The sequence below is a fragment of the Notamacropus eugenii genome, chromosome 3 (genome assembly GCF_028372415.1).
Source record: "Notamacropus eugenii isolate mMacEug1 chromosome 3, mMacEug1.pri_v2, whole genome shotgun sequence".
In the NCBI taxonomy this organism is placed as follows: Eukaryota; Metazoa; Chordata; class Mammalia; order Diprotodontia; family Macropodidae; genus Notamacropus; species Notamacropus eugenii.
This window is the reverse complement of record NC_092874.1, coordinates 157,689,034-157,715,525: the sequence shown is the minus strand read 5'-3', so window position 1 is coordinate 157,715,525 and position 26,492 is coordinate 157,689,034. Positions and strand designations below refer to the sequence as shown.

Below are 26,492 nucleotides of genomic sequence, written 5' to 3'. Positions count from 1 at the left end.
TTCTCCCAGGGGTGAGGTAAGACTGAGAGGCTCAAGGTTACTACATTTTTAGAACAGAATAATTCCATATAAGGCTATAAAACTGTGTAGTACATTAGGATCTCAATGATTGGATAAAGTTTACCTAATTCTTCAATGTCTTAATTTCAAAAGGGATTGGTTAGATTTTGTGTCTAGAATGTAAGATCATATTCTCAGCTAATGAGAATAACGGTCAGTGCGGGGGGAGGGACTTGCGTTAGAGTCTATATAAATCACTGCCTTTTCTTTGTCTTCGGCTTTCCTCCTCCTACAGGTTAGCCCGGCTTCTTGAGAATTGAATAAATCACTTTTCTGTCATCACTTTGAGAGGCCTCTGAGTAATTGATTTATGTAGGGACCTCAGCCATCCCATACAGTTTGGGGGCATTCTCCCGGGATCTGTGACCTTTCTGAGAGACGGCTACCAGCTCAGTTCAAAAGACAGGAGCGCCCGTGGGAGAGGCCTTTTTCCCCCACCTCGGTCTTTGAAAAGGGCTGCCAGGCCTCCCTCTCTGCAAGGTAACGACCCGAAGCAGAGGAACTCAGTGAGGACAGAAAGAATAGAGATAAGGACTCCAAAGACTCTGCAGCTGTGAAGTGTGTGAAAATGCCAACTGGTTGGTGTTGAAGGTTGCAGTCAGGCAACTTGTACACCAACGACCCAGCGGTAAGCACCGGGGTGGGGGATGGGGAGGTGGGGGGGGGGTGGCCTGGGGGTTAATTCATTGAGTCTTAGATAGAGTCGGGGAGAAGGTGATGACTCTATTAGTGGACTATTAGTGGAAATTAGTGGACTGCAGGACCCCAGGGTGAAGAGCCCCCCAAAAAACATTTGCCGGGTGACTGTGGGTGGGTGAGTGACCCCCACTGAGAGCTAGCGAGGGAGCTAGCAAAATTTGTTGGGTCATAGACTCGGAGGTGTTGGTAACAACCCTCGTCCAAAAGAATGAGGAAGGGGCAGTCCAAACCCCACTGAGCTTCGGAATGGAGTCAGGAAATACCGGTAAATAGTCCTTTGGGAAGTCAGTTACAAAATTGGCATGAATTACCAAATTAAAGAGAAAAGAATTTAGAAGAAGATGATTAAGTATTGTTGTTTCATATGGGGTGAAAAGATATCGGAGGAGGAGGCACAATCTGGCCCAAATATGGTTCCTCCGAGGACTGGGTTTGCAAAAAATTTAAACCTATATCTACTATTCTCTTCTGTTAAATGTTTTGTCTGTATATGTTGTGTTGGTATTTCTGTGTGAATGAAAGTCTGTGTGTCTCTTTTTATCTGATAAGGTTGTAAATTTAGCCAGCCAGCCAGCAGGAGCAGAAAGGATGAGCTGAACTGTCCTTGAAATTCCTGTTACTCCCCTTCTTCAACCCCTCCATATTAGTTTCAGAAGGGCAGAGGGACAAGGAGGGAGAGAAAGGGAGAGAAAAATTATTTTACTGTTCAGTTTATATGGTTGGTAACAGCAAGTAAAAGAATGTAGGAGAAGTGTCAGGTTAGGAATAGAAAGAAATGTTATGTGCAGTTTCAAAGTGGCTTGAGGGAAAGGCAAGAGAATTTAAGCAGGTAGAGATGATGAGAGGAGCAGGGGTGCCGTGTAATCAGAAGGCTTGGAAGAAGTACAAAAGGGAGGGAGGGAATTTATCTTTTTCCCTCAGACCAAAGAGGCATGCTAGCAACCATTTAACCATTTCCTGCCTCACCCAAAAGAAGAAATTTTAGTGTATTGGGAAATAACAGAAAGTTAATTGAATTCATTCTGGTCGTTTTTGGAATTATGAATAGATGACGTGTCATTCTTAATTTAACGTTTAAGATAGGTTAGAATTTATTAAAGTTTGGTGGAAGTAAGCAGAAGATTAGGAAGTAAAAAAATCTCAAGTAAGGAACTTAGAGCTGAGAGTTTTGAATTTAGGTTTAATTAGATCAATATATTTGATTCCAGACAATGTATTTAAAGTAAAAAAAAATAAATTTAGGTTTTTCTTTTTCTTTGCAGAGTGGGAGAGCCAGAAGGGGGTGGCCTTGGGAATCCTGGCACAAATAAGAGGAGGGCAGAGACACCCAGTGGCATTTCTGCCAAAAAAAAAAAATGTTAGATCCAGTAACAAAAGGATAGGTATTTGTTAGATGCAACATTAATCTAATGTAACTGTTACACAATTTTAAATTTTGTAATTTATTACATATAGATTGGGGTTTTTTTAAAGGATGTGATAGAAATTTGATAATTTGAAACTTACATGTGGTTATAAAAAGAGCTGAATAGGTTAATGGCTTATTTTAAGTTTTAAGTAAACTTAAACAAGTTTAAATTTTTAGGTAATCCATCTAAATATTGTATTAGAAATTGCATTGTTAAGTTAATTAATGAATTGGTTAAAAAGAGCTGTTCTGAATTTTTTTTGTAAGAGTTTCCTTGTTGTAGCATTCTTATTAAGAAAATGAGAATGCTTTAAAAATATACATACATATGTATATGTAAGTGTGATTTTCAAGCCTGTTCCATCTGAGGATGTATTATGTTAAAAGTTTATTTCTGTTGTTGAAAAGGAAATTTTAGCTAAAATTGTTTTTGCCATGAATCAAGCATTTACTCTAAAGTTATGTTTGTAAAAGAAAGTTTATGGGCAAATGTGAAAAGGGTTTGGGTTTAGGTCTTTTCTTGTGATTTCTGTCAATTAGTTTCAAGGGGATTATGATAAATTGCAAACTGTGTGTAAGAGAGGAAATATTTGCTGTATTAAGAAATACTTTGTAAAATCTTTTGTATGGGTTTTTGGAAGGCCTACCTATCCAATTTGTATTTGTAAGTTACAAAAGCGGGAAGAATTCAGTTTCTCTAATAGGATATGAAAATGCAATTGATGTCTTCTGAAATTTATTGTTTGGGTTCATAGCTAAAACAATTTGTTATCACTTATGAAAATTATGTTTGCCATTTGTAATTCTAATGCTAAAACCTAAAGCTGGTACACTGTGTGAATATGTGGGGGAAAAAAGCAGTCCTCAGGCTAGTAACAAGTACAGCCCCAGTAGCTGAGGAGATTGTATATAGAACTTGCTTTGGTGAGAATTTGAAAATGTATAAGAAATGATCTTCAGTGATTGGCTTTTTAGGGCAAATTTAAGATCTAAGATGTAAATAAAATCCCTGGGAACATTTTTTCTAAAATTTAATGGGAATAAATAGATGTTGTATCATTGTTACGTAGAACAAGATTGGGATTGAAAGTTAACTGTAATTGTATTTTATTTACAGAAGGATTCAGGGAAAGGAATCCCTTTTAAAAAAAGGGCGGGGGTGGTGGCCCCAGGTGGTCTGGGAGCTCCAGGAATGGTCTTGATGGGAGTGGCCAGTAAACTGGAGATTTGGACTGATAGAACTAAGAGTGGGAAGTGGAATAGACTTGGGCATAGTGATAGAGTGGACCTTAAGAGAGCTGGTTCACATGGAAAAAAAAACCAAGGAGTTTTCAAGGTGAGGTTTTCCAAGGCCTTTAGACAAATGAGACTAAAACTCTTTTGGGGTAATGGACAAAGGTCCCAACTTGGAATGAGATCTTTACATGTTACAAAATGATGTAAAAGCAATTAGTATTAAAACAATTAACTGAATTAATTACTGAGACTAAATCAGAGACATCTTCAGTTTGGGAAAAAGAATTTCAGTCTAATTTTCTTAGAGGTAGGTAGTGTCTGGTAATATTTGGCATTGAAAGTTAAATGATTGTTTTGATTTGAATTCATTACATGAACATAAAAATTCAAGTTAGTGTTTGAACTTATCACATGTGTAGCTCATTCTTTTAGATTGAGCAGGGTTAGAAAGGGATAAAGTAGTTTGGGAAACAGATATAAATCTACTAGAGCAATGACTTATGATTGTTATTCAATCAGGAACTAGAACATGTATAGAAAGGCATGTAGGCTACTTAAGACCTGCTTCAAAAGATGTTCCTTGGCCAATGTGAAATTAGTCATGTCTGAAACTGATTATTGGAGCTTGCTATTTTAAGATTTTTGTGGGACTATTAACTGACTGTTCTTCTGAGTCTAACTCCAGGTGTAGAGAGCAAGAGAGGCGGTCTGAGCCACTGATCCATGATGCCAGTAAGCCTGTGAGATGCTGGTATGAATTGCAAAAGGTGATCTCATGGGAAGGTAGGGAGAGCGGCTGTTCAGCCTGGGCTGAGGTAGGATTCTCCTGACTCAATTTCCCCACTGACACCTGGCAGACTTGAAGCCTGGCTGAATGCCAGTTGACAATCTACTCCTGCCTGGAACTGACATGAAGTAAGGGAGATGTTGTTTCCCTGAAATGTCCCTACTCTTAATGGCAAATTTCTAAAATCATAAGTTTTGTAAGTAATAATACCAGATCTGTTGAATAATAGATTGTTGGTGGGGAACATCTGAGGTTAAGTCTAAAATTGAGCTAACAGGTTTAGGACTTTAGACCAACAACAATAAGTTAGGGTCCTTTAATTCTTAGTAATAGTGTGGAGATGATTAGGTCAAGGGCTTGTGAGACTAGCATGCATAGTTATTATTTTGTCTTAGTTGGTTAATGTTAAATGAAAAATGGTTTGTGGACTATATTGTAAATGCTTTAAAAGAAGCATCACATGATAAGAAGTTGGAATTGTTTTATGATGTGATATGCACTGTGTTAAAAATGATTATTTATTGTGTTTATATAAGTACTGGAGCCTGGTATTGACTCCTTAGTGAAATCTCATCTTCCTAATGAGGGAATGAATAATGAATTACTGTGAAATGTAGAAGCTGCATTTTAATGTGAATTTTCTTTTCTTTTAAAAAAAATGACAAATTGTCAAAGTTTCAATTTTGATTTTTGTAGCAGTGATAGGAATGGTAATCTAAGATGGTATTAAGTTCAGTTTTGCAGGAGAGTGGACATCTGGATTTCTACAAGAAGATGAAGAGAAGAAGATGCTGAGATGCTGTGCTGAAGACTGTTTGAAGGAGCATCCAGATCAGAAAACTGCATAAGATGATACTTCTCCCCAGACTGCTGTATGATATGGAACCTCTAAATGGACAATTCATTAATTTACCTTTCCCTTTGAATCTCTGTATGAAGGGAAGGATTTATAAGGGAAAGAATGTGAAGGGGTTATGACTATGACTATTTGTGGAGTTGCACATATATGAATAGTACTAAGAATAACACAGAATATAAAGAATGGGTATGGAAGTGGGAGAATGGGACACATAGAATGATGTTTGATACTTTCTGGAATGTAATCAATAGACCTGGGAAGAATTATCAACGTTGTATATGGAAGAGGAAGCAACAACTATGGAGGTGTAAGTCAGAGGTCATGAAAGGAGGACCATTAGGGCGGGAAGATGTGAAGTATTTTCCGGCTGTGGATTATAAGGTAAGACTGTTTCTAGAGGAAAATCCTGCTTTGAGAGGACATTATTGGATATGTGGACAGACAGCTTATACTCACCTTCTGTTAAACTGGAGGGGTGTTTGTTATATTGGATTGGTGAGACCTAAATTCTTTGATGGTCTGATGATCTAGCCAAAAGGAAGGGGAACATTGACACCTCCCTCACTCAAACTGGAAATGCAAATGGGTGGGGTGACACTTGGCCTCCTGAGAGGATAATCAGAGAGTATGGGCCCGCAACTTGGGCTCAAGATGAGAGTTGGAGTTATAGAACCCCTATATATCTATTAAATAGACTCCAAGCAGTAGTTGAAATTATTACCAATCAAACAGCAGAACATTTGGACTTATTGGCCAATCAAGCCACACAAACTAGGGAAGCAGTACTGCAACATAGGTTGATCTTAGATTATTTACTTGGAGAAGAAGGGGGAGTTTGTGGGAAACTCAATTTATCTACATGTTGCTTAAAAATTGATGATAATGGAAGAATAGTGAAAGAGATCACCAAAAATATCAGGAAGGTTACTCATGTTCCTGTACAAACTTGGAACTCTCTTTTCAATACATCTTGGTGGTCCTGTTTTGAAGAGAGCTGGTGGAAGAGATTACTGTGGTTTGGCATCATAGCAATTAGTGGTGTCATATTACTTCTTATTTGTTTACCTTGTTTGATTTCACTTATTACTAAAATAGTTAGAAATTCTCTACTAAAACTTGCTAGAAGAGAAGAGAGGACCGAAGGAGCCATTCGGTTGATGATACTAAAGAAGGAAGGATGGGCACCAGTGGAGACAAAAGACAGGAATGATCCCAATTGGGATGAGGTGACAGCGTGAGATCATGTTACAGAACTGTGGTTGAAATATCCATGAGAAGTCTTTAGGTTAATAAATAAGAGGAGGGATTGAGTGGGATAGGTTTAGTGAAGACTTCTCAGATTGTAATTCTTCTACCAGGGGTGAGGTAAGACTGAGAGGCTCAAGGTTACTATATTTTTAGAACGGAATAATTCCATATAAGGCTATAAAACTGTGTAGTACATTAGGGTCTCAATGATTGGATAAAGTTTACCTAATTCTTCACTGTCTTCATTTCAGAAGGGATTGGTTAGATTTTGTGTCTAGAATGTAAGATCATATTCTCAGCTAATGAGAATAATGGTCAGTGGCGGGGGAGGGACTTGCGTTAGAGTCTATATAAATCACTGCCTTTTCTTTGTCTTCGGCTTTCCTCCTCCTACAGGTTAACCCCGCTTCTTAAAAATCGAATAAATCACTTTTCTGTCATAACTTTGAGAGGCCTCTGAGTAATTGATTTATGTGGGGACCTGAGCCATCCCACACACTATTATGTGCCAGGAACTATGCTAAATACTTCACAAATATTATCTAATTTATCTCACAACTCTGAAAGCTAGGTTTTATCGTTATTGCCATTATAAAATTGAGGAAACTGAGGCAGATGGAAGTCAAGTAAATTTTCAGGGTCACAAAACTATTTGATCTCTGAGGCTGGTCTTCCTGACTTCAGTTCCAGAGCTTTATCCACTGCACCACCTAGTTATCTGTGATTGCCAATAATCCAATCACAAATAACCTTGACAAGGCAACATTGAGAAGACTATTTTCAGTTCTGGAGATCTATATGAAGGGCATTGATAGACTAGAACATGTTCAAAGGAGACTTACCAGTATGAAATGGAAAATGATTAGCCTGGAAGAAAGAAGGCTTGAGAGGGTCATAAAGGAAGCTGAGTGGCACAGTGGATAGAGCTCTGAGCCTGGGGTCAGCAAGTCTCAAGCTCAGACCTGGCCTCAGACACTTCCTAGCTGGGTCAATCACTTAGCCTTGCTTGCTTCGGTTTCCTCCTCTATACAATGAGCTGGAGAAGGAAATGGCAGACCACTAGAGCATCTTTGTCAAGAAATGGGGTCATAAAGACTCTTTGGTAGGAGGAAGGTAAAATTTAATAATTATGATTTTTACAAATATATTGAATTTCTCTATCAAAAGCAAAAAAAGCATGAAATAAAATCAGCAGCATACTGCCTAGAGGAAATCTTTCTAATGCTGCAAGACTTAAGTAGATTTAAGATGAAATAGAGATAGGGGACTGAACCTACCATTTCTTTGATAAAAGAATTCCTAATAAAAAAAATTCCATTTTAATCTGTGTAGGTCAACCTTCTCTACAACTCATAGCCTGACTGTATTCTTGGGTGTGGGGCTAACATTATCTCTATTACCTACATGGTTGTTGTTAGTCTCATATAAAATAACATATGAAAAGAACTGAAAACCTTAAAGCCTTATCTGAATGATACTTAGCTATATTGTAAAATGTTACTGGCAGGAGAAGTCACCTGGTATAGTGGATAATAAACTGATCTTGGAATAGGGGATAGCTGGAGTCAAGTCTGACCTTTTTGACATAATTGCTATGTGATGGTAGGCATGTCCCTTAGCTTCTCAGTGGTGCAGGCAATACTTTAAAGCCAAAAATGGCACAACAAACACTCATATACTTTGGCATCGGGAGTTTCAGGATTGGAAATTCCCTGTTTGAATGAAATCACAGATCTGGTTGTCCCTCCAAAAAATGTAGTTATGATGCTAATTATATTGTATATGATTGTATATGACTATAATTATATGTAATTATAAAATTATATTATATATTATTACATATAAAATTCTATTTTATATAAATTATATATTAATTATATTATCATAAACAGTATTATGTGATATAATTATATTAAAAGCTAATCAAAGAAGAAATAATATGAGGTACAGAATAATATCTTATACTGGTGTTCCATAATTAGTGGTCTATATCCATTTTTATCGGCACACACAAAAACTGTCCTTATTGTTAAAACACACACACACATACATACATACATACATACACATGTTTTTAAGCCATTTTCAGTTATGTCTTCCTTTTTTGTGACCCCATTTGGGGCATTCTTGGCAAAGATAGTGGAGTGATTTGCCATTGCCTTCTCCAGCTCATTTTACAGATGAGGAAACTGAGGTAATCAGGGTTAAGTGACTTTCCCAGCATCCAGGCCTCATGCTTTATCCACTGCACCACAGATATATATATGTGTGTGTGTGTGCGTGTGTGCACACACATGTGTGTGGGTGCACATATATACATGCACACATAGACACACATATGTATGTATAAATATGTGTGTGTTTATTTCTATTTATACATCTATGTAGTATATGTATATACCAAACATACTTACATGCATATAAATCTGACTTACAGGAAACAATGTAGTTCAGAAGTAAAAGATTCATTGTTGATTCAGAGAACTTGAGTGCCAATTCAATCTCTGATGCTTAGTTTGTGTGACCTTGGGTAAGTCTCAACTTCCTGGGCATAAGGTTTCTTATCTCTAAACTGAGGGAACTAGACTAGATGGTCTCTGGAATCCCTAAAGCTCTAGATCTATAATCCTTCCTCTTGTGGTGCATGCAGTCCATAGAGCTCTAGGCATCGAATCAGGAAGATCTACAATCAAATCTAACCTCAGATACTTACTAGCTATGTGACCCTGGGCAAGTCATTTAATCTCTACCTGCTTTAGTTTCCTGAGTTATAAAATGGGGATAATAACAGTACCTACTTCAAAGGGTTGTTTTGAGGCTTAAATGAGATAATATTTGTAAAGTACTTGGCTCAGGGCCTAACAGAGAGCTGGCTTATTCCCTTCGTCCTTTTTTCCTAACTACTGATGTCCGCCCTCTGAACCATGCAGAAAGTAGAACAATATGGTAACACATTCATGTATTTTAAAGAACCATAGTGAGTTTAGGTGGAGAAATACTTTCTTAAATTGTACATGAGTGTGGGCACTCCTACTACCCAGTGAATTAGAAAATGGTTTTATCCAAACGACAGCCCCTGGGAATTAGTCAAAGTAATGCCCATCTGCACTTGTTAAAAGGTCTCATTGGGGAGCCACTAGCTGCCTTTCCTCAGGGTAGAGAGTGAGGAGGAGGAAGTTATTAGGGTCTTGGAAGAACCAGCTGAATTGTATATGTGTAGAACTGCTGTGAAGGGGATGCTGCTGGCATTTCCAATGAAGGGTGTTACATTCAGCTGGGGCACTTAAGGATGAGAACATGTGCTTACATTTTCTAGTGTATTTTAAGACTGACCTCCAGTTGTGCTTGGTATGTAGTACAAGAGTCAAGGTCAGTGGGACTGCAGGAGTCAGCTTGAATTACAGATTGCAGGGGCTGGCTGCAGGTGCTGATCTGCTAAAGGACTCTGACACGCTTGTTTGCCTAAGTGGGGAGCTTGAATAATTTTCTGACACTTTGGAAGCCATTAATACTTTTGATACTTTTATACCTTAATAGTCCCAGGTTTTTCTTAAGATGAGCTTTGATTATCTTATTCGTAGGGCTTTGTGAAGAACTAAGACCAAAGGTTTTTAATATGAGATTTCAAGGGTCTGTGAACTTGGATGAGAAAAAAATATCTTTATCATAGTATAATTGGTTTCCTTTGGAATCCTGTATATTTTATTTTATGCATTTTAAAATATTATTTAAAGAAGTTGTCCTACACTGCACTCATGCAAACATGAGAAAAAGAGAGAGAGAGAGAGAGAGAGAGAGAGAGAGAGAGAGAGAGAGAGAAAGAGAGAGAGAGAGAGAGAGAAATTAAGAACCTATGACTGACTCAGACTGATATATTCTTCAGTTACTTACTGGGTCCTAAATTAGAATATTATTATGTTTTCACAGTGATTCTTCAGAAAATAAGAGGCTGTACATAATTAATTACTTGTGCAGGAAATAGATTTTGGTATTGGGAAGATGGGAAAACCTTCACTTTTTCAGGTACATTTTTATTCATTTTACAATTCAGTTAACCTGGCTCTTCTGCTATTGCTCACCTAGGACAATCCATCTCTCAGTTTCATGCTTTTCAAGAGGCCTATAAAGTAGTCTTTCTCCCCATTCTTGCCTTAGAGAATCCCCAGTATACCAGATTGTCAATGACACTATAGTCTTGTGGAACAGGATAGAGAGCACCTATACCTAACAAAATATTAATAGCAGCACTTTTTAGGGAATAAAATCTAAAAATAAGAGGTGGCCCATTCCTCATCTAGAGAATGAGGAGGTGAGACTAGGTGATCTGTGATATCTCTGTAAGTTCTAAATCTCTGCTTCTAATTGAAGAATAATTATATAAATTGTGGTAAGTGAATATTGTCAAATAAATTTTGCTATAACAAAAAATTTGAAATTCAAAGAAACATGGAAGACATACAAATAACTTTTCTTGTTTTGATGATTTCATTTATGTACAAAAATTTTTAATGACAATCATCATCATTTGTAACCTATTTTTGTTGTTGTTCAGGCATTTCAGTTTTCTGACTCTTCCTAATCCAATTTCTTGGCAGAGATATTGGAATGGCTTGCCATCTCCTTCTCCAGCTCATTTTACAGATAAGGAATCGAGGCAAGCAGGATCAAGTGACTTTCCTACAGTCACATAGCTGTCTAAGGCTAGATTTGAACTCAGGAAGACATCTTCCTGACTTCAGGACCCACACTCTGTGTCTACCACACCACCAGCTGCCCCTTGTAACTTAAAGAATTGCTGGAGAACCAAGAAGGCTTGCCCATGGTTAAGTAGTTTGTATAGCTCATATGTGTCCAAATCAGGAGTAAAAGTTAGGTCTTCCTGGCTTCATTGCTGACCTTTTACCCAATGTAACACACTACCTCCTATAATTGCTATGATAATGTAAATGACAACTACATTGAAAAAAGTAATTAAAATTAAAGATGATGATTAATACCAGCTCTAGAGGACAGATGACAAAAAGTATGTCTCCTCTCCCAGAAGAAAAGGGAAAAAGGCACTATGGATGTGAAATATTGCCCACACTGACATGCATAGTCATTTTGTCAGTTGGGTTGTTATTAGAGATAATACTGTGAGGGAAATGAATGGATGGCTTAGAAAATAACTGGTAAAAAAAAAAAAAGCACGAGTTAAAAAAAAGTCAATATAACTGCACACACATGCTGTTATCTGGCTTTTTTCTTCTGATAAATGGATATCTTTAAAGAGCATGGTAAATACGAAATGACTTACCTTTAAAAGATAGGTATGAACAGGCAGGCAATATATATATATGTATATATGTATATACATATATATATTTATATATGATATATATATATATACATATATATATTCTGTTTCACAAATCTATGACTTTCCTCTTATCCTTCTGAATCTTTTGTACCCTTACAGAATGACAATTCTCCTGGTAGTTTGAACTCAATTTATTGTGTGTGTGTCTGTGTGTATGTGTGTGTGTATGTATCTAACTATATATAGATATACACACATATAATTACCTATACTTTTATATCTCTACTCTGATTATACACACAAACCTTCAAAGTGAGTTCTATCATTCTAACTCTTGCATAATAGTTGTTCTTTTTTTGACTTGTTTGTTTTAATTTTATTTGATTATTATTTTTTATCTACATGTTATTAGATACACTGCTTAGTTGAAATTCTTTTTTTTACTTTTATAAACAGATGGATTGTTTTGGTGTTGTTTGATCATTGATGGATTTAGGAGATATCTAGTGTTAAAATTTTCATGAAGTTCAAAGATTAATTTTTCATAGAGTGTATGTTTAGGAAAGAATGTTTTTATAAAAAAGTATAAGAATTCTATACTATATGGTATAATTCATATGTAATTCCACATATTGCTTATGTGTAAATATATAATTTTTGAATAAAGGATGGGAGAAACCATTATGCTAATTTAATTTTTCAGTTCTAGTTAGAAATCAACATCTTTGATTGTAAAGGAAGCTTATTTATGTTATTTCTTGTGTAATATTTGATTGATAGTTTAGTGTTATGAGGTACTAAAGTCATTTTTAGTTTTTAATTTGATATACATTAATAAGACATACTAAAATAAATAGAATGAAATTCCCTTATATTAAATGCAAGAATAATAGTAACAGTATTTGCTAAATATATGTGACTAATAGCACCTGTTAAATAATTAGTAAGATTTATACTTGCTTATCAACAAAATATATTTTTGTTCTGGTGAAGAAAAGTGATTTTTTAATATCTATTTATTTATTTTTAGTTTTTAACATTCATTTCCACAAGATTTTGAATTCCAAATTGTCTCATCTCTCCCCTCCCCCCACCCCAAAACACCATGCATTCTCATTATCCCTTCCCCCGCTCTGTACTCCCTTTTATCATACCCCTCCCTTCCCTTATCCCCATCTTCCCTCTTTTCTTGTAGGGCAAGATAGATTTCTATACCCCATTAACTGTTTTTCTTATTTCCCAGTTGTAGGGGAAAACAATTCTCAACATTCATTTCTAAGACTTTGAGTTCCAACTTCTCTCCCTTCCTCCCTCCCCACCCATCCCCACTGAGAAGGCAAGCAATTCAATATAGGTTATATATGTGTAGTTTTGCTAAAGACTTCCATAATAGTCATGTTGTGTAAGAATAAATATATTTCCTTCCATCCTATCCTGCCCCCCATTTATTCTATTCTCTCTTTTGACCTTTTCCCTCCTCAAAAGTGTTTACTTCTAATTACTCCCTCGTCTCATTTGCACTCTCTTCTATCATCCTCCCACCCAACTTATCCCCTTCTCCCCTACTTTCCTGTAGCATAAGATAGATTTTCATACCAAATGAAGTGAGCATGTTATTTCCTCCTTAAGCTAAATATGATGAGAGTAAGCTTCACTTTTCCCTCTCACCTCCTCCTTTTTCTCTTCCACTGAAAAAGCTTTTTCTTGCCTCTATTATGAAAGATAATTTGCCCCATTCCATTTCTCCCTTTCTCATCCCAATCTATTCCTCTCTCACCCCTTAATTTTACTTTTTTTAGATATCATCCCTTCCTATTCAACTCATCCTGTACTCTCTGTCTATGTATGTGTGTGTGTGTGTGTGTGTGTGTGTGTGTATGTATTATCCCTCTAACTACTCAAATACTGAGAAAAGTTTCAAGAGTTACAAATAGTATTTTTCCACGTAGGAATATAAACAGTTCAACTTTAGTAAGTCTCTTATGATTTCTATTTCCTGTTTACCTTTTCATGCTTCTCTTGCTTGTGTTTGAAAGTCAAATTTTCTGTTTAGCTCTGGTCTTTTTATGAAGAATACTTGAGAGTCCTCTATTTCATTGAATATTCATTTTATTCCTGTGAAGTATTATACTCATTTTTACTGGATAGGTGATTCTTGGTTTTAATCCTAGTTACTTTGACTTCTGAAATATCATATTCTAAGACCTTTGAGCCCTTAATGTAGAAGTTGCTAGATCTTGTATTATCTTGATTTGATTGTTTTTCCACAATACTCAAATTGTTTCTTTCTTGAAATATTTACTCCTTGACCTGAGGACTCTGGAATTTGGCTACAATGTTCCTAGGAGTTTCTCTTTTTATATCTCTTTCAGGAGGTTATTGGTGGATTCTTTCAATATTTATTTTACCCACTGGTTCTAGAATATCAGGGCAGTTTTCCTTGATAATTTCATGAAAGATGATGTCTAGACTCTTTTTGATCATGGCTTTCAGGTATTCCCATAATTTTTAAATTGTCTCTCCTGGATTTATTTTCCAGGTCAGTTGTTTTTCCAATGAGATATTTCACATTATCTTCTATTTTTTTATTCTTTTGGTTTTCTTTTGTAATTTCTTGGTTTCTCATAAAGTCATTTGCTTCCATCTGCTTCATTCTAATTTTTAAAGAACATGTTCTTCAGTGAGCTTTTGAACTTCCTTTTCCATTTGGCTAATTCTGCTTTTTAAAGCAGTCTTCTCCTCATTGACTTTTTGGACCTCTTTTGCCAATTGAGTTAGTCTATTTTTACAGGTGTTATTTTCTTCAGCATTTTTTTGGGTCTCCTTTAGTAAGTTGTTGACTTGCTTTCCACATTTTCTTACATTGCTCCCATTTCTCTTCCCAATCCCCGCCCCAACTTGATTTTCAAAATCTTTTTTGAGCTCTTCCATGGCCTGAGACTATAGCATATTTATTTTGGAGGTTTTAGATGCACAAGCCTTGACTTCCTCTGATGGTATGCATTGCTCTTCCTCACCTAAAAGGATGGAAGAAAATATCTGTTTACCAAGAAAGTAGCCTTCTAGAGTCTTATTTTTTCCCTTTTTTAGGCATTTTCCCAGCCAATTACTTGATTTTTTGAGTTCTTTGTCAAGAGGAGAGTATATCTGGGGACCTATAAGTTCTCAGTTCCTCCAAGGTGGTAAAATCAAGGGAGAGGAGTTTACTCCTCTCCTGGAATGCACTCTTGTCTGTGAGCAAAGCATTTTGTTTTGCCCAGGATCTGCAAGTACAATTCCCTCTCCAAAACTGCCTCCAGCTCCACCACATCAGCACTCTTTCTCAACCCAGGAGAGACACTCCGGGCTGAGATGCAGATCAGGCACTCAATTCCCCTAGGGGCTTTAGGCCGAGGGCTCCAAAAATGGACGTTGCTGCTGCAGTGGCTGCTGCCAGCTGTCCAGAATTTGCCAAAGTTATTCTCAGTTTCAACTTTTGTTTAGTGCTATTATAATAGCTATTCCATCTCCTTTTCTAGTTTTAGGGTTCTTGCTTCCTCTCTCATACTGATAATAGCTGTCAATGAACAGAGAGAATAGTTCTGATTTATCCCTTCCCTTCACCTCCTGAGGACTCATCTGTGGTAAATTCTTGATACTTCCTTCCAACTAGGCATCTACATCTCTGAACTTTTCTTTTTTTAAGCTCACATCTGTACCTTATACTCATCATGTCCAAAACCAAGCTTGTTTGGCTCATTCAACAACTGGCCCCTTCTGACTCAACAATTTCCCTCAGTTTTACCCAGTCTCCTATCCTCAAGACATGTGGCTACTTGGTAATTCTCTCTCCCTCATATGTCATAGGCAATGAGATACCAAATATTTCTTCTGCTTTCATGGGTCTTATTTCAACTGTTGCTCTAATTCAGACCCTAATTACTATCTAGCAAGACAACTGCAAAAGCTTCCTATAGCCAGGTTTCTCTGACCTTCTAAGACCAATTTTTTCTACTGTTGAATAGTTATGAATAGGTGTGATGATTTTATTCCTCTACTAATCCTCTACTTATCCCTCGGTTTCTCTCTATTACATGTCAAGAAAAGTTCAAAGTCTTTTAACTGGTATTAAAGTTCATCAACACTGTAGTGCCACCTGACCTCATTCCAGAAATCAGGTTATCACCTTAATATCCACAATTAAACCTATACTATGCTCAGCATGGACTATTCATCATTCCATATTTATGTTCCTATAGTTTTTTGTTGGCATGTTTTCATTCCCACAGTTTCAGATACCTGAGATATCTTCTCCTGACTCCTTGTCTATTGAATCCTGTTGTAGCCTTTAAAGACCAATTTAAATGCTACATTTTCATAGATGGCTCCAGTTGGTATCAGACTTCTTCCCTTTTCCCAAATGTTAAAAGAGGGACAAAACCTCACTGAAGCAAATAACTCCTTAATATCTCTAAGTTAGATGTTGATTCAGAATTTAGGACAAGTCCTTTTCACAAATAATGTACCATTCTATAACATAGAGGTATCAAACATGTCTTGCTGGCCACATATAACCCATAAAAAAATCATTGGGAAACATTAAAAATATACAATAAAAGCCACATATTACATTATAAAACTGTGTCAATATATACCATTGCTCTAAAGAGCTTCCTCAAAGAGGGAGCATTAATCTTTGCCAGTCCCTTTTTTTTTTTGACCTGAGTGCAAGCTACTAGGAGGCATGTTGTCTATATGTTGTTGTCAGTTGTCTACATGGTTGTAATCTACTACATTTACTAAGTAAAATCACTAAGTAAAATTTACTAAGTAAAATCACTCCCATTCATGACAAGACTAATTATTACACCCTACCAATTTTTAAATTCAAATATTATTGAGAGCCTGTGCTAGGCTTTTGGTAGAAAAAGGGTCTGGATGGGTGATTTCATTTGCATAGAGAATTCCTGAATGATAAAGCTCTATGTACCATCACTAGTCAGAACATTCAATGAAAGACCTCTCTTAAGGACTTTGGAATTGATTGAATGATATGGGGGATGCTGATGAAGGACTGCCCAGCGTGGTGTACCCTCATCAGAGAAGGTGCTGTAGTTCTATGAGCAAGGAAAAATTATCATTCAAAAGGAATGTGAGACATGCAAATGTTCACAGACTATTTGTGCCCAACCTGTGGAAGAGTACTCCTAGTCATGGTATTGGTCTGATCAGCCATAGTTGGACACACTGTAACTTGACTCTAACATAGTGATGTCATTTTGGTCTTGAGAATGAAGGACAACAACCAACCAATATACAATATGCACATATATACTTGTACACAGGTGTGTGTGTGTGTGTGTGTGTGTGTGTGTATGTGTGTGTGTGTGTATGTGTGTACAAAGGGTATAGAGCATAGAATATTAAAACTATAGAGAACTTGTGTTTTCTCTATAGATAGAGATACGCACACATAAACACACATAAACACATAAAATGAAGGGCTTGAACTACAAAGACATTGAAGTTCCTTATATCTTTAAAATTCTATATGCTTTTTTTCTGCCTCTTTTATTCCTTCCCCACATCTCTAGCACCTGACAATGACTTTCTGTGAGCAACCTAGCACTGGGAATACATAGGTTTTAACGAAGATTCTGAAGTAAGTTTTTTGAGGGGTTGGGGTGAGGTGAAATGGTTCAGGATCAGGAATACTTTGTACAATTGGTAAGTGCTTTATCACAAGAGAGTTTATTATTACAGTCAGGTACTAGGGTGGACAGTAATCATTGCCACATGTAACCCCTGACTCAGCATATAAGAAGAAAATAGTAATAAATAATGAACACATGTGAAAGAGATTTTGCACCTACTGGAAATGAAAGGGAATATCTGCCATGGAAATACAAGATCAGCAATAAGTTCATATCATTACATAGCATTTTCTTGGCATTTAGGTCAAAGGTTAAAGTATTCTAAAAACATTATGTAACCAGTTATCATTATCTCATTCAGCTGAAGGGGAATCAGAAAAAGTATGTGTGACAGTTTGATTAAACCTCACTGAATGGTAACACAGTCCAAAATCTCCTGAAAAATCTTGTAGCTTTCAGAGTTACTTTCTTTCCTGGGAGTTAATTCTTCAGTGAGTATGGTGTCTTTGTAATATCCAAAAAATGACTACTAGTTATTTTGTTCTCATGAACATTTTTGACTTTGAGTATGAGTATTTGGCTTTGAGTATTTGGCTTTGATAGGTGGGACAGTCCATGATTTTCATTTCCTTCAAGATCAACATGCTAAGTCTTCTAAATGTCATTCCATAGCCTTCTACACATTTTCTTATTCGTCCATTTCAACAGTTTGTGTTTGTAACCATGTCGAAATTTTACAGATGAATATCTCAAGGACTCTTAACTAGCTAATTTGAAAGTGTTTTCCAAAGAATATGTAGCAATGTCTAATCTATTTGTTGGTTCTTTGTTGAATCCTTTAACATCAGTAAAAAAATAGGATGTACAAAAATAAACTGAGTACATGATAATATTGCCAGTGACAAATGATTAGAATTGAAATAGAAGAGATAAGGTACTATTAACTGAAATTTATGACTAAAGAGGTAACTTTAGGAACAGATTGTGGAAAGATGTAGTATTTAACAAGGAAAACAATCTAATGGTTTGGTTATAATGAGACTAAACCAAAATTGATATGGGCTTGTCAAATTCCCCTCACTAGAGATTATAAGTAAAGTCTGGATGACTACTAATTGACTGGGACATGCATAAACAGATTCCTATTTAGACATAGGTTGGACTAGATGATCTTTGAGATTGTTATATTTTGAGGTTCTGAGATTATGATATGTAAGTTATATGGGATGTCATCAAACTCATGTTTCTCTGTACAAAAGTCTGTGTATGTTGCACATTTATCGCAATAAGGGAAGGAGCAATGACAGTAAAGGATTGACTGCCTATTATATGTAAGGCACTGTGTATACAATATAGATATGACATATTCCTTGTCTTGGGAACTTACATTCTACTTGGAGTTTAAAACATATACAGATGAGTAAAAGCAAAGTTAATTTGAAATCATGAGGATATATGTGATGGGGGGGATCAAAGAAAACTTCCCATGCAGATGATATCTGAGCAGAGCCAAAAAAAAAAGCTTCAATAGGGGGTGGAACATTCCAATTTTGGGGTGCAGCCTGTGGAATAGAATAGAGAAGTATAGCTTCATTCAAGAAATTACTAGAAGGCCATTTTGACCATAATGCACAGTGTTTGAAGGAATGTAATGTAAAACAAGTCAGGAAAGGTAGGAAGGAGAAAGATTTTTGAAGCTTTTAAATGGCAGAACAGGATTTTCTGTTTTATTATAGAATTAATAGGAAACTACTTAAAAATTCAGTGGCAGTAGGTTGACATGGAAAGACTATTTTTTACTTTGGGCATATCAAATTGGTAGCTTGAGAAAGATGAATTGGAGAGGAGAGAGACTATAAACAAAAAAAAACTAGTACAAAGTTTGTTATAGACAGTTTCAGGGTCAAGTGAGCAATAAGAGAGATGATAAGATATTTTCTCTGCTCCCCATGGCCTCAAAAACTTCTTCATAGCAGAAATTATTCATTAGAGGTAAAAGAACTTAAATTGTCTCCATGATCTAGGATACCCAGAATCCAAAAAAAAAAGGTACAAATGAAATGTGTGAATTGATTTTCCTTGACCCTGAGTGCCTTTAATGGAAATTTAAGGTTAATGGTGGGTGGAGAAAAGAGTTAAATATCTTCTCCACCCATTAATAGGCCTCAATACCTTTTGTTAATTTCTACTGAGGCCCTGAGTCAGGAGGTCCTGCCCTCTAGCTCTGAAAAATATATAAATACTCTGAGGTGAGGTTTTATTTTAGGGCTTACTCATTGTAAGTGTTTGGCCAGATAAGACTCTGGGTAGCCTCTAAGGTGCCCTCCAGCTTTGAAAACCCAGATGTTGGTGCTTCTCTCTGGTAACTATGTATGTACGGTCAGACAGTTGGAAGCCCTGTCTGTTGGTCTTTCTATTTGTAATTTCTACTTGTAACTTGTTTGTATTTTCCCTAAAGTTTAGAGTGCTGACTTTTTGCCCTGAACTAAGTGAATGATATTTGTGCTTGATTGTTGACCCTTCAAAAGTTGTTTCCCTTTTTAGAAAAGCAGATCTAAGAACCTATACAGCAGGCCCTCCTGTGTATGCCAGAGCCCTTGCTGTTATAGTACCTTATGCCTCACCCTTGTCCCATGCTTCCAGTAAAGAGGCTACAGTAGGAGAGACAAGGATCTGCTGATGAGCTCATGGAACTATAATGATGAGATTTGGCATGCTCAGGACCCCAAAATACCAATGTGCCAGGTCTTGTTGAATGAATTCAACTCAAACCTTTGTGTGGGATAAAAAGACCCTCACTCAAAATCTTAAATAAATGAAGAGCCTTCTCAATAAGAACAGAAAGAAAAGGATTTATTACAATTCTCAAGAAAGGGACGTCCCTAAGGCAACTTACAGAAATCGAAGCACAATTTTTATACCCTAATGCAGAGAATCCCACTTCCCCACTATCCCACCTCTCCATTGGCTGGGAGGCGGGCTCACAATCTAAGCATGAAAAACTAGGCAAACCCCGGGAAATCTTCACCTATCCCAACACAATTACCTCATCTAATATCTAACTTAATTGCTGATGTGGCTTTAGAAAAGAGGGGAGGGGGAGAAGCAGTGGCTGGTAGCATTGATGTGGCAACAGTACAACAAACTGGGGAGATTTGAGTAACTTCCAAATTTCGACTACAGCCCACAGCACTTTCACAAAGAAAGCTGGTAGCTGGGGGTGGGGGGTGGGGGGTAAGACCAACTGACCATCCATAAGCCCTGGATAGCCAAAACTCAGGTATCCAGGGAGAGAGGCCCTATGGAAGAGAAATTTTATTTAGAAAATCCAATATTCCCCATATTTTTATTATGAAAAGTCTTCACAATCTCCTCATCTCACTCACCTTCTTTCAGCCAAAGTAAAACAAATTTTATTAAAGATTTGTCATATTGTGTTGACTCTTAAGAAGTCTAAAAAATTTGTGATGCTTGTATTGACAAGTGGGTCAGATAGAATCTCAGCTAGACAGGGTCAGAGCTGGATTGAATCTGAGTGTCTTCATGGAGGTGAGATGGAACTTATATACAGAAAGACTGTGGAGGAAATGAGGGTGAGGGGGTAGTCTAATAGTCTGGGGGGAGGGTTTAAGGAGGATCTTGATGAGATTGGGGTAACTTGTGATGTAATCAAGGGTGGGAAACATCTGGGACAATTGGAAGGTATCAGATAATGGAGCTTTTGGGTAGAAAGCAGGTGGGGCAATCCAGAGGTAACAGACAATGGAGGGCCAGGCTAGGTTAAGGGAAACAGATTTGAGTATGAAAGACCAGATTAAGTGGGAAGATTCAAGGGGAGTTCAAGGAGGTTCCCAGAATCTATACTCCGTCACTAACATAGGAGTCATACTTGCAAAAACTGAAACCAAAACCAAACATTTTCACACCCCACTCCATCTTTTTTCAAGTGCTGTGGAGAATCCAGATCTAGTCTGCAGAAGTTCACTCAGTCAACAAAAACTGGTAGCGGCCCTTTAGGAGCAAAAGCCTGCTGGAACAGGAATCTTGCAGATCTATGAAGGAAGCAGGACCAAATACCATGACAGTATACCATGGAGAAAAGGGAAAAGGGGGAAACTATACAGCACTCCACTAAGCCTGAGGGAAAGAACATAGTATCTAGCTGTAGGTAGTTCTAACCACTAAATAGTAATTGGAACAGAGGCCTAGGCTGGTGAACTATGAAACACCAATCATGAAAGGAATTTGAGACACTTTGACCTTCAGTCACCAAGGACACTACAATCAGAAGCAAGACAGTCAAAAGATGAGCAATAGGGAAAAATAAGGAGAAAAAAAAAAGACTGAAATTATCAGAGATTTCAGGAAGAATAAAACTCAGATCTTGAACATACATATTTAGATCAACAGGGAAAACACCAGCAACAAAAGAAAACAAGGATTCTAGATGTAGAAAACTAGTTTAGGGAATTTTGAATAAATAATGTGAAATGAAGGAAAGTGACTCCACAAAGATAGAGACCAATATAGAATGTGAGAAGAATATAGAACTGTTGAGGTCTGGGAACCATATTGAGGTTTGGGGTGCTCAGGACCCGAAAATACTGACATGCTGGGTCCTGCTGAATGAATTCTACTCATTCAAAGTAAAACAAAGTTTATTAAAAGTTCACCATATTGGGTGATGCTTAAGGAGCCTCAGCATTTATAATGCCTGTATTAATAAGCAGGACAGATACAATCTCAGATAGATGGAGTCTGAACTGGATTGAATCTGAGCACCTTCATGGAAGTGAGATGTAAGACTGTGGGAAAGATGGAAAGGTGGTCTAGTATTCTGGGAAGAGGGTCTAAGGAGGATCTTGATGAGAATGGGGTAACTGGTAATGTCATCAAGGGTGGGAAATAGCTGGAGCAAATTGGGAGGTATCAGGCAATGCAGGGCTTGGGTGGGAATCAGGTAGGGCAATCCAGAGGTAACATACAGTAGAGTGCCAAACTAGGTTAAGTGGAACAGTTTTGAGTATGAAAGGCTAGATTAAGTGGGAAGATTCAAGGGTGTTCAAGCAGGTTCCCAGAGACTGAACCCCATCAGAACCACAATACATTGCTCTTGCTGAGTGGTTCAAAAGAGAAATGATCATTTTGAAAGTAGAATTCATGGCCTGCACCACAAAAATAATGGGCAGCATTGCCCAACAACAACTGGAATTGATGACAAGTATTGCCAAAGAAACAAAAGATAGAGCAATAAACTCAAGTAATGGATCAGTATTTTGCACTCACCAAAAAATATAGGAGGGAATGAATAATGTGTTCTGAAAAGCAATGGAGCTGAGGATGCAGCTCAGGATGACCTACCCTACAAATCTGAGCTTCACCATTCATGAAAATAGATGGATGTTCAATTTTAAAGAGACATTTTAAACATTATTAGAAAGAAGACCAAAACTAAAGAGATTATTTTCTTCCTGAATGTCTCAAACAACAGAAATGCATGGAGGAGTGAATAAATTCATTAGCCAAGAACAACAAAAACCACAGAGTGACAGCAGAGAGACCAATAAGAAATTTCTTTCTAAATGTGCACAAGGAAACACAGGTGAATGCAAAAGTCCTATTGAGGTAACAGTAAAGAGATGGTTCTGGGTCATTAGGGACAGAACCTGGAGACACCAACCAACAAGTTAATCAATGTTTAACGTGGGATTATGTTACAACATAGGTGAGTACATGAAAGGAGGAGAGAAGAGGGATGAATGTATGATGTGTCAAAGTCAAATTGAGGAATAGAAATGAAAGGAAGAGGAACTCTGTCATCTTAGAAAGAGAAGAACCTATAGGGGAGTGGATGAAAAGGAGGCAGGGAGGAAGTTATAAAGGCAAAGAAAGGCAGGAGGCTTTGCTTTAGTGGTAGGAGGTATTTCCACTGATGAATGCTTCTGTGAGTGAAAAGAGTTGGTCTGTGAAGGTTGGGTATGGACTGGGGCATTTGAGGCTTAAGAAGTCTATTTGTCTTAACACTGGGAGTGGGGGGCACATGAGAGAGTGGAAAAGCATGGACCTACAGAGGAGACTGTGAGGCAAAAGGGAAAAAAGATAACCAAGGGGGATTATAGATCAGTGAGGGGTTGCATAATCAGAGCCTTGACATAAAGATATTGCAAACAAATGCAAAAAGGCAGAAAGTTCATATTTCCTTTATGGACCATAAAGCATTAATATAGTAGTTGATTCAAGGATTACGAACAAATAAATGGTATAGATCTAAATAGAGACTGAACAATGAAATCTTAAGTAATGAGTAAAAGAATGTCATAGAAATAATTAATAACTACGTTTAAAATGGTGTTTGATGTCTACTCATCCTACCTTTCGAGGGAGGGAGAAATCAGAATTCCTAGGGGCAAATGGCACCTAGTGGAATAGAAAAGCATTGACCTAGGGAGGAGATTTTGAACTGGGGTTGGGGGGTGGGAGGGAGAAGTTAACCAGGGAAGGATTAGAAATGGGTTAGAAGATTAGTAATGTGCTGAAAAATCAGGGACTTGGTAGGGGCAATCTCCATGGGGCAGTATCTTCTCTGACACCTGTAATAATTGGCATAGCTGCAGTGAAGCAGAATGACAAAGAGGACTCCACAAGCCAATCTCAATACAATGAAAAAAAAATGTACCCAAATTTTTGGGATACAGCTAAAGTAGCCCTCATACTTGCAAATATACATTAACAAAATAAAAAAGAAATTATTGATGAGCTGAATATGCATTTAAAAATTAGAAAGACAACAGAAAAGCAGAAAAGAAAAAATTAGAAAGAAAAAGTCTTATCTAGATACACATATGTATATTATATAAACATAAGAAATAAAATGACACAAATGATAAGTAAAACTAAAAACTGGTCTTTTGAAAAGAGCAATAAAATTGATAAACTCTTAGCTAATCTGATTAAGAAGAGAACTGAAAAGCAAATCAATAAAATAGCAAATGAACAAAATAAAATTGCTGTAAAATCAGAAAAACTAAAAACAATTGTTAGAATACATCATGCACAGATATATGCTAAAAAAACTGAGAACACAAAATAGAGGAATGTATTCAAAATATCTAAACTTTCAGAAGACTGGTTTAAGATCTTAAATAACCAAATCTCAAAAAAGAAAGGCTTAAAAATATTCCTGTTCCTGATGAATTGACAGGGCAATTCCATCAATCTTTTGAAGAATAATTAATGCCCATACTTCACAAAATATTCTCAAAAATTAAGAAAAAAAGCACCCTACTAGAATCTTTTTATAAGATAAATATTATCCAGATACCTAAATCAGTGGAAAGATAAAACATAGACAACTGTGAGACAATGTTATTAATGAACATTAACTTAAAATTCTTAAGCAAAATCCTGTCATATACAAGAGTCATTCATTATGATCAATTGGAATTTATACCAGAGATGCAAGTGTTTAAAATAAGGGGGGAAATCAACATGGTCATATTAAAAAACCAAAACATAATATCACATGATCATCTCAATAGATACGGAAAAAGACTTTGACAGAGTACAACACAATTCCATAATTTAAAAGTTTGGAGGCATAGAAGGAACATTTTCTATCTTAAATCAAAATCAAGCACTATATACAATGGGGATACTCTAGAACCTTTTCCAAAAAATGTGGCAGTGAAGCAAGTATCCTTGTTCTCTCCACTATTATCCGATATCATTCTGGAAATTCTAGTGATAATAATAAGACAAAAGAATAGAATTAAAGGAATAAAGAAAGGTAAAGAGAAGATAAAACTGTTCAATTTTGTTGATGATATGATGGTATAGTTTGAAAAACCTAAGGAAACAGCAACTATATTGAGACAATAGTTTCCACAAAGGGGGAGGCTACAAAATTAACTCTCACAAATTAACAACATTTCTGCATAATAATAACAATGAATAATGGAAAGGAAAATCCTCTTAGCTTAATCTTTCAAGTTTAATGGGAAGGAGACATTTGATAATTTACCAAAGTAGACTGAATAATCAATATGATATAGACCTAGGATGATAGAACTAGCGTGTCTCAGAGGCAGAAGGTGAATGCTGGTCTTCCTATTTTCTTGGTTAGCTCCTACTGACCATGCCACGGTGCCTCTTATCAGGGTTGATATGTTTTATGATATTACCATCATCACCTAGCAATTTTCTCCATACAGTGTCAGCACATAATAAGTGTTAGTGGTGTAGACTGAGAAATTTCATCTTAATTCAATAGAAAACTAGAGATTATTTACCTAAATGAAAGCTTAACTTTGTTTAAAGTTTAGAGTAGCAGTGGTGATGATGATGATGGTAGCATTTAAACAGTGTTTTAGGGTTTGTAAAGGGCTCTACATGTGTTCTCAAAATGATTATTCTTCCTTACCAAAATCACATACCAATGGTGGGGAATATGTGGGGATAAAAGTCTGGAAAATGAGCCATCAGTTTACACCTATTTTCTCTCTTTTAACTACCTGTTATCTAAATCGTTACTAAAAAGGAAGATTCCACGTTACTGAAGATTGCTCTAACTGTAACACCCTTTCTATTTTTGATAAAAACAAAATTTATATTTTTTTTTTGTTCAGAAATATTCTGACTCCATAACCAATCTAACATTTTAGATCTGGAGAAAGCTTCCAATTTATGGACTACAAATTAATGCAACAACAACCTATAATGTGTTTTAGATAGACTTATGAAATATAAAACTTTTAACAATTCATCATGTTTGTCTTACATACATCTGCCATGAATGAATTAATGTACAACTCTATTCTCTTTCCTTTATTTCCAATAACTTTCTTTTCTCTACCAAAGAACATGACAAGCCAGGAATAATGGCATTTTAATTTATTTTGTGGCAGATCTGTGTAGGGAATTACCATTAGAGAAATTTCCTTTAGCCTGCAGTTTTTAGTAGTTATAGGCATTTCCCTGAGATATTGAGAGACTCAGTAAGTTGCTCACAGTCACAAAATACTTGTGTGTAAGAGATTCTTATAGAACTTTAAACAGAGATAAGCTTATTTAGACTTATGATAACATAAATTAAAAATTACTTTTATGTCTTCTATGTAAATGATTGAGAGAGGCAGTATGGAGGTATGGGTAGAGAGTTGACCTCCTACCCAGGAAGGCATAGGTTCTGTTTCTGCCTCTTACACAAATTCAATACATGACCCTAAGCAAGCCCCTTGCCCTCTCAGTGCTCTAAGCAACTAAGA

At 36.6% G+C, this 26,492-nt stretch overlaps 1 long non-coding RNA gene across 1 annotated transcript; it reads left to right on the top strand.

The window, feature by feature from the left end:
* The first annotated feature begins 276 nt into the window (after positions 1-276).
* On the top strand, positions 277-10,320 carry LOC140533466 (uncharacterized). Its single transcript, XR_011976932.1, has 3 exons — positions 277-688; positions 5,301-5,430; positions 10,225-10,320. It is a non-coding gene; the product is annotated as an uncharacterized lncRNA (long non-coding RNA).
* The last annotated feature ends 16,172 nt before the right edge of the window (positions 10,321-26,492 follow it).